Here is a 9829-nt window from a genome sequence, read left to right on the forward strand (position 1 = left end):
CTTTGTTTTCTTTCTTTTTCGTTTGGATTCGTCTTAATTTGTAAACATTACGCCCTAACAGCCGGCCAGTAAATTATAGTTCCTAAATATCACAAATTTTATTTTTCTATTTGTCTCTTAAATTTCATATTTCATTTCTATGCCTGTTCAGTTGCTGGTGATGTTGTCGTTGATGTTGTCATAGTTGTTGCTTTCCTTCGTGTCATCATTTTTGCATCAACAACAAAAGAAGCAAACAGATACTTTGATATTTGCGTGTAAATCCGAATAATACTCTGCATTGAAATCCCAGTCATGGCAGTCAGATTGCCATATCGACTGCATAAATAAGAAGCTTCAGTGTGTGAAAATATTTTCAGATACATCTCCAATACAGATAAAAAGGCGACTATAGGCGAAACACATCATAGTTTCTTATTATTGATAGTAATATTTTAATATTATATTACATTATATTATATTATAACGTGGATAGGTCGTAAGGAAACTGGGGAAATGCTTGATGGTTCTAAGTTCAAATTCAGCCAAGGTCGGCTTTACCTCTCATCATTTCGGGATCGATATCGCTTACGGTCATATCACGTTGAGAGCACCGGTTCTCGTCCGATCACCGAAGTTAAGCAAGGTCGAGCCTAGTGAGTACTCAGATGGGTGACCGCTTGGGAAACCTAGGTGCTGTAAGCGTCACACCCCCAGGCGTAGGAGTGGCTGTGTGGTAAGTAGTCTGCTTACGAACCACATGGTTCCGGGTTCAGTCCCACTGCGTGGCACCTTCGTCAAGTGTCTTCTACTATAGCCTCGGGCTGACCAAAGCATTGTGAGTGGATTTGGTAGACGGAAACTGAAAGCTGCCCACCGTATATATATATATATATATATATATATGTGTGTGTGTGTGTGTGTGTGTGTGTGTGTGTGTGTGTGTGTGTGTGTGTTTGTCCCCTCATCCCCAACATCGCCTGACAACCGATGGTGGTGTGTTCACGTAACTTAGCGGTTCGGCAAAAGAGACCGGTAGAATAAATAAGTACTAGGCTTACGAAGAATAAGTCCAGGGGTTCATTTGCTCGACTAAAGGCGGTGCTCCAGCATGGCCACAGTCAAATGACTGAAACAAGTAACAGAGTAAAAGTGTAAAAGAGTAAAGTAAGTTCTAGTAGTGCGCTGAGGGTGGATGTCAACTTATGTATATCTAGATATATAAAAACATGCGCGCGCACACACACGCTCACACTCACACTCAGAAACACGTTCACTACATTCTGTTGCCTGGGACATATCTCTGAAAATCATCAGTGTCACTTTATAGTAAATCTTATATTAAAATATTAAAATATACAATGCTGAGTCTGTGGCGTGATATAAGCTCACGACCTTTGGTTCCACAGACTGAAAATTTTGTGCGAATGAGCCAGATAAATCTGACATTGATAAACACACAGGTAATAATATCTGAGAAGTAATGTTTAGATAGCAGTGATGTTATTGAAAGTCTATTAAATCAAAGCGATAATTGCCATGATATTAGCAGCGTGTACACATGAGTAGGTAAGATGACTATTTAGAGGAATATATCCGGAGATATAGAGAGCGAGAGAGAGAGAGACAGAAAGAGACAGAGACGGACAGAGACAGAAAACGAAAGAGACATAAGAAAGGGGAAAAATTGCAAGGGAGGAATGAAGAATGGGAAAGAGAGAATAAGGGATGAAGGAGAGAGTGAGTGAAAGAAAGAAGACGATAGTTTAATTGAACAATTTCACATTCTCACTGATGGAAATTTCCACTTTAATGAAATTTAATTAAAATATAATTATCGTTATTGTAGCGGAATTTATAGATTGCGGATATTAGTCGCTATGTTTATATCCTTTTATATCCTTCTAATAAATTAAGGCTTTACCATTTGATGGTATCTCCTCCCTCTTTCTCTCATACTCTGATTCTATGTCTATTTCTTTGTTCATATTCTCTCTTCAGACTTCTCCTGCATTGTATTTCTCATCCATTCTTCCTATACCTACACCCATCCACACGCCATTATTTCATATCTGTATTCTTCGCCAATTAATAATAAGGTAGATCATTTATTAATATGGGAAAATATTGCAAATGGCGTGGGCTATGAGCGTGATCAACGATATGTATAATTTGTGGTGTCGATAAACTTATACGATAATACGTATGTCATAGACCACTATGTATGTATGTATGTATGTATGTATGTACGTAAGTATGTATGCATGTATGTCATTATTCGGTTTTATTTCAAGAATTGTTGCCAATAGAGAAAGAGCCGGTTTCTAACCAAGATCCAAGGCTCCGTCATTGGAATTTCATAAACATCAACAGGGTATCGGTGTAGGTATGTAGTATCTATGTTATTATTCGGTTTTATTTCCCTATTTCTGGCCAATAGAGAAAAAGCCGGTTTCTAACCTGGATCCAAGGCTCCTTCATTGGAATTTGAACATCAACAACAGTGTATTTTTGTTTGTATGTATGTATGTATGTATGTATGTATGTATGTATGCAGATTTTTGCAGTTCTAGTGATAGAATGGATCTGTAATCTTCGAATTAGCTTTCTCCTTTGTGGTTTTGAGAAGCCTAATTTCAGCATCATGCCCTAGCTACAGCATCATGTCTTATCAATAGATAATACCGTGATGACATTTTCGGAGAACTACTTATGATGTGGGTCACCACCCCCTACTGGAGCCTCGTGTAGCTTTAGGTGTTTTTGCTCAATAAACACTCACAACGCCCGGTCTGAGAATCGAAACCACGTCCCTACGACCACGAGTCCGCTGCCTTAACCACTGGGCCATTGCATCTCCACGCGTCAAGTCATAGAGCATAGCTGTTTGAGTTTTACTAGCAGTAACTCTGCAGATGTGGAAGTAATTACCTTTCCAATTTGGAACCTCGTTTGGCTTTTGAAATGAAAGAACAAGAATATAAATTACATAATAGGATGTGATATTAACAAATAGGCGGAGGTATGGTTGTATGTTTACAATGTTAGTTGTACAAACACGTAGTTTCAGCTTCAGTCCCATTGCGCGGCGACTTTGGAAAGTGTCCTCTAACATTGACTCAAGCCGATCAATGCCTTGTGAATAAATTTGGTTGACGGAATTTGCGTAGAATAACCAATATCACAACATTACCTCTGGGCGAAACACTCGTCCGTTACAGGGTTTCTGAATCAGCAATTTTGAATTAGGAGGGGACTTTTATATTACACAAAATACGTAACCTCGGTAGGATTTGAAATTAGAAAGTTAAAAATACTGAAGAAATACCACTAAGTATTTTATTCGACGTACGGACGATTCCGCCAGCTCAACGCCTTAGAGATATTTAATATGAACAAGAACTTATGTATCTCAGTAACATTGAACGGCTTGTGAAGGTCGTGAACATTAATTCCTTTCATTCCAACTGAACCTTAAACAAAATTCGACAGCCTGGAATCAACGAATAGTGATTTTAATCAGAAAATTAACTATAAAATTGTAAAGTAGTGTTTGCGTAGTCTGCAGCGTTTAGGTTATATTAAATGCCATATTAATTGCTATCTCGATTACAGATGGCCGGACTCGAAAACTAGAATCATATAATGAGGTGTAGTACACACGAACCGCCGTATCATGCCATGTGAGAGTGTATTTTTCGTCATATTTATAATGGTAACCTTATCTGTATTATTACTATTATGAATAGTAATCGACTTTAAAACATTAACAGTAGAAAAATTAGTATTCGTTGTTGTTGTCATAAACTAGTAGTGGTGATAATAAACGTATCACGTTACGAGCGCTCGCAAAAAATAGAAATATGCATACCATAATTAAAATTTAATCGAAACATAAAATGAAAACAAATCCAGAAATACAAATAAAGATGGCTACTTTGATTGATATTCAGTTAAATAGAGATATCGATTAAACAAAGACAGTGTTAAAGACACAGAATTTATCCACAACCATACAACTGCATTAACAACATATATTCACATTCAACAATTAGCGTTTAATTAAACAATCATAATGTTCCGAATTCTAAACTCTATATGGAAGCCGGTTGTAGGAAATATTTTTTATTACATTTAAACAATGAATGACTCGGAAAATCAGATTTAGTCAGAAGATCCAATGTGATCTGCTACTAGTGTATCGTGTCTTCTAATAAAGGGTGTTTTATTGTCAAGCCTTTCGGGATCTAAACTTGCAATTTTGATCTAAGGTCACACACTGGTGTGTGGCACGGGGTAGACACCCTAGCTGAACGAAAGCTACATCATCTATACAAGGGCAGATGATATTCTAGCATGCCTAGAAATCGTTCAGAATCCCATTGACTGATTAATGAGTTAAGTACTTCTGAATTCTTTCATATCCCTTTACAAAAACGTCTCACTCTCTCTCATGCATCGACCTTATCTTTCCTATTACCCAGGTACGCCACGTGTGAAATAAGGAACATGATAAGTGCGAAGACCATGAAAGATGGTTCAAATCGGTCCTGGACAGGAAAATCATATCGCTGTCACTGTCGGATAGAATCGATATTATTCAATATCAGTCGTCAGAAGATTAATCCAGATACTCAATCCCTCTTCCATAGATCTCCCTCTGCTGGTGAATATATATTTATTTCTCCACAGACAGATGCTGTATGTGTGAAACAAAACAATATCGACTAATGTAATTTCAGAGCGATATATTAGTACTAAAGCTTATGTAAACCAAGTCCAAAACGGTTTAGTAAATATCATTATCTTACGCGCTTTCTTCAGTCTACAAAGCTTAATTTACGAAATATTCGCAAGTTGGAGAAAATTTCCGAAGTTCTAGGTGTGGAATCGAACCCAATATTGTGCAACTTGGGAATAACTCGCTTAAATTGTACGATTACCCATACTACAAACATTGAGCATTATGGATAATAAGAGGGAGCAAATTATATATGTAAAGTCAACTGCATGCATATATGTTGAATCAATATATGTAGATATGTTGAATCTTTAAAAATTTGTCACAATGCCTAATATTATGAGATAAAAAATAATTAAGCTCTTGCTAATGAAAAGAAAGTACGAAATGTTCGTCCTTTCTTTTTGCAGAACTCTCATTTAACCTTTATTCGATTCAGGGCTCTCAAACAAGAGACTATACATAAATCCCAGTTCTTTCCGTGCACTTTAATGTTCGCGCTTTTATGCGCTGGTATAAGCAGCAACTGGCCCGGAAAAACACGAAGAAAAGAAAAGAAATCGGGGAAAACGTTCAATATATCAGCCATTTTGGTGTATGTCATTCCAATCTAAAGTTCAATTTTTGAGAAAAATTATAATTACTTTTATTTTCATTTTCTTCTGTGTAAACGATTATTTCGAATATATGCAAATACATTCTTGAATTAGCTTTTCACTGTGAATAAATTTACTTGTAATTATTTCCATCGATGTTGTTAGGGTGTATTGCGGTAAGTGCAAATAGGAAAAACATATTCTTCAACAACAGATACGAGGAAGAATAGAGTTGAGGGTACAGGAAGTATCATATATCTCTCAGTAAGGGTTGTATATCGCCATTTACGTCGAAGTCTGTGAGTTAAAAGCTATTTTCTCTGGCACTGAAGAAGATAACATCGAAATATCTTGTGTTTAAGTCATTTGTATCTATTTTTATCAGGAGTGACATTTCTAATTAACATTAATTCCGTGAAATATTCACGGGCCCAACTAGTATGAATAAAAGTACTGACATCATCATATTTACACTCCTAATATGTGTTGTGTATGTGTTGTGTATACGTGTGTGTACTTATGCATGTATATGTATGTAAATATAAAAACATAGATAGATTGATAGATAAGTAATATATATATATATATATATATACATATATATATATATATATATATATATAGAGAGAGAGAGAGAGAGAGAGAGAGATTCTTGTACTTGTTACAGGTATTTGATTGCTGCCAGTTTGGAGCACCACCTTAATCGAACAAACTGACCCCAGAACTTATTCTTTGTAAGCCTAGTACTTATTTTATCACTCGCTTTTACCGATAACATACAAGGTTGCTTCACTGCCTGATTAGACATCGACTCCTACAAACTTGTTTTTGTGTGTTCATGTTATTTTATTAGAACAGCTATCATGCATTGTCAATAAGATAAGGGTATTATTTTATCGAAGCAATGTGACTTGTGCCTATTAGTACCATCTAGAAAACGAATGCTGAATTTTAGTGATAGGTACCGATAGATACTTTTGACGAGTATAATTCTCATTCTCCATTTTACACGGTGTTGTATTGTATTTTCTTGTCTCGTTTATAGAAAGCAACTGCAAAAAACTTGCTGCTGTTTCCTAAAATATTGACAAGGCATCATAGCTGTTATAATGTAATAACATGGACGCACAAAAATATGTCTGTCAATGGACATAAGTTACGAGAAAAACAATGGCAATTACCAAAGGAAAGCAATCCAAATGCATCACCCATTATGCTATGCATATATATATATATATATATATATATATATATATATATATGTATATATATATATATATATATATATATATATATATATATATATATATATATATATATATATATATATATATATATATATATGTATGTATATGTGTGTGTGTATGCGTATATGTATAAGTGTGTGTATCTGTGAGTGTGTCTTTATGTGCGCGCTAATGGGTATGAATGACGATGAATGCATTTATACATGTACATACGTACAGGCACACATGTATGTATAAATATATATATGCATGTGTACATAATAGATACATACATATATACATACATAAAACAGCATCTGTGCTCGTTAATTCATTGTTCTGCGTACCGTATAAGGGAAACAATTTCACGGATGTTTTCGTTCGGAATATAATCAATTTCGGATCACGAATCAAGGCAAGTAAAGGGTTAATTTGATTGCTATTATAGAAAATGAATAGTATACATACGCAGAGGCTGATATTGAAAGTTGGCTGTCTAAAAAGAACTCGATTAATATCCAAATCACAATTATCGGGAAAACGCCCAGCAGTAACCACAGGAAAATCTTATACATGTGCACGCGCGTATGTGTTCGTGTTTGAGTGTCTATTTTTGCGTATATCTTTTCGTTCATATTTTATTCTGTTGTCCGTGCCAGTCATTGATTTGTGGTCATACTGGGACATAAGCTGTAAGGTTTTAGTCGAACGAATCGCCCTAGGACTTACTTTTGTGTCAAAGCTATCCACATTGTTTTCCATTTTTTGTTAAACTGATAATGTTACTACGAAGCAAAGCAAAAGAACACCGTTTGGTCGTCGAGTGGTATGAGACACATCACAAATAAATGGCGTTCGCGAACCTCCGCAAACACAGCTCCAAACCTAGCATTGCACAAATTTTAATCTGACAAGACAAGGGACAGATTTGCACACAAACGCTTGTAACTGCCATCGTTAATCTGTTGGTATGTCAGTGTTTTCTGTTTGGAGAAGAACAAAAGCATGCCATGTCCTTGAAAGCTTTTGAGTTTGATAAGTAACCGCTGGGTGCAGACGAATCGATTCACCTGTATCTTTGCAGATATGGATTGACCCAATCACATATGTAGAGACAATTTGCGTCGATTACCTTCGTACACTACGATTCTAATAGTACCTTCTGAGAATATTTGTGGTGATGGCCCTGTTGGATAAAATCCCAGTGATTTTAATACTGTTTTCTCTCCAATAGAGCTGGAAAATTCCAGCCAGGGCTCACCTCCCCATCCCAAATTTACGCAGAAAATATTTTGCAATACTTAGAAAACTGACAATATTTAATGACTACGTTCCGCACATAGGCAACAATCAATATCTATACATTTCATTTCTTGCATTAGTATTATATCTACGTGAAACAATTATAAACAATTTAATTAGTTTGAAGAGAGTAATACACTAATAAAATTTTCTCAAATACCCTTCACATGCTTCATATCCGATCGCTGTTCAAATCTGTGCTTGTGTGCTTCTGCTTCCATTATATATATATATATATATATATATATATATATATATATATATATATATATATATATATATATATATATATATATATATATATATATATACATATATTTATATATATATATATATATATACATATATTTATATATATATATATATATATATATATATATATATATATATATATATATATATATATATATATACATATATTTATATATATATATATATATATATATATATATATATATATATATATATATATATATATATATATATATATATAAATATGTATGTATGTATATATATATATATATATATATATATATATATATATATATATATATAAATATGTATGTATGTATGTATATATATATATATATATATATATATAAAATATGTATGTATGCATGTACGTATGTATGTATGTATGTATCTATGTATGTATGCATGCATGTATGTATGTGTATGTGTTTGAGTGTGTGTGAGTGGCTCATGAAGGAGACGAAATTTAAATTACTGCACAAGTGAAACACTGACAGCAATTTACGATGTAAATAACTACTTTAAATGACGTCTAATAAATGAAAATTTCATTTGTTTTTATTTTTCATCTTCACTTTATTGCGAGACAGTTCTGTCAAAAATATGTGTAATATTTTAAAATTTTTAATTCAATTACACCTTCAAATCAAGGAAGAATATATATATATATATATATATATATATATATATATATATATATGTGTGTGTGTGTGTGTGTGTGTGTGTGTGTGTGTGTGTGTGTGTGTGTGTGTGTGTGTATGTGTGTGTGTGTGTGTGTGTGTGTATGAGTGTGTGTATCTATGTATCTATGAATCTATGTATACATGCCTATGTATATATTTAGATATGTATGAATATATGTGTATGTGTGGTGTGTATGTGCGTGTGTGTATGTGTGTGATATCATCGTTATTTCTTTACGAATGTCAAAATCTGAGGACAATTCGAACACAGAAATGAATTCCAGGAGCCGCTATTGTGGTAGCACTGAGACACAATGGTGTGTTCACACACATGCACACGCGAGCACTCACACGCACACACACACACACACACACACACACACATATATATATATATATACTGTTGATAAGTAGGGTAAAATCCAAGCTGTTTCCTTTTAAAGCATATCTGTTTATTCCATTAATACGATACGACGATATTACATAAAGAGTTATTGAATACCAAATGAGGAACTTGGAAAATTTATGGATATTATTTATTAACCATTTCACCTGTTTCATTTTCTAATATGAATTACAGAATTTTGCATGTTTGAGAGACTTATAATACAGAAATATTGCATTATTAAATTGTATCTTTTGACTCTTTATTTAATTTCTCTGTCAGAAGAATTCCAAATAAGATATTCCTTATATACGCATCTAATATATAATATTCACTAATTCCTGAAAAAGGTTGAAAATGTATTACAAAATAAAAACATACATGATATTAGTGAAGAATATGAATATAAAAACCCTTTAGATTTCCCTTTGTGTTTTCTATTTAGCTCAAGTCAGCCTAACACACACCATTCATATCACATTGAAACCAGAAACAGTATATATAGCACATACGATATATATATCGCAGGAGAGGCTGTGTGGTAAGTAGTTTGGTTACCAACTACATGATTCCAGGTTCAGTCTCACGGCGTGGCATCTTGGGAAAGTGTCTTCTATTATAGCCTAGGGCCGACCAAAGCCATGTAATTGGATTTGGTAGACGGA

General features: G+C 34.0%; 1 long non-coding RNA gene and 1 other non-coding gene across 2 annotated transcripts in view; both read left to right on the forward strand.

Moving 5' to 3' along the window:
- LOC128250039 (uncharacterized) overlaps positions 1-9829 on the forward strand; it is a 400943-nt gene that overhangs the window by 188877 nt on the left and 202237 nt on the right. The window lies entirely within an intron of this gene.
- LOC128250170 (5S ribosomal RNA) lies at positions 566-684 on the forward strand. The gene has a single exon (XR_008266277.1). It is a non-coding gene; the product is annotated as a 5S ribosomal RNA (ribosomal RNA).

The sequence above is a fragment of the Octopus bimaculoides genome, chromosome 19 (genome assembly GCF_046866305.1).
Source record: "Octopus bimaculoides isolate indiv1 chromosome 19, ASM4686630v1, whole genome shotgun sequence".
Taxonomy (NCBI): domain Eukaryota; kingdom Metazoa; phylum Mollusca; class Cephalopoda; order Octopoda; family Octopodidae; genus Octopus; species Octopus bimaculoides.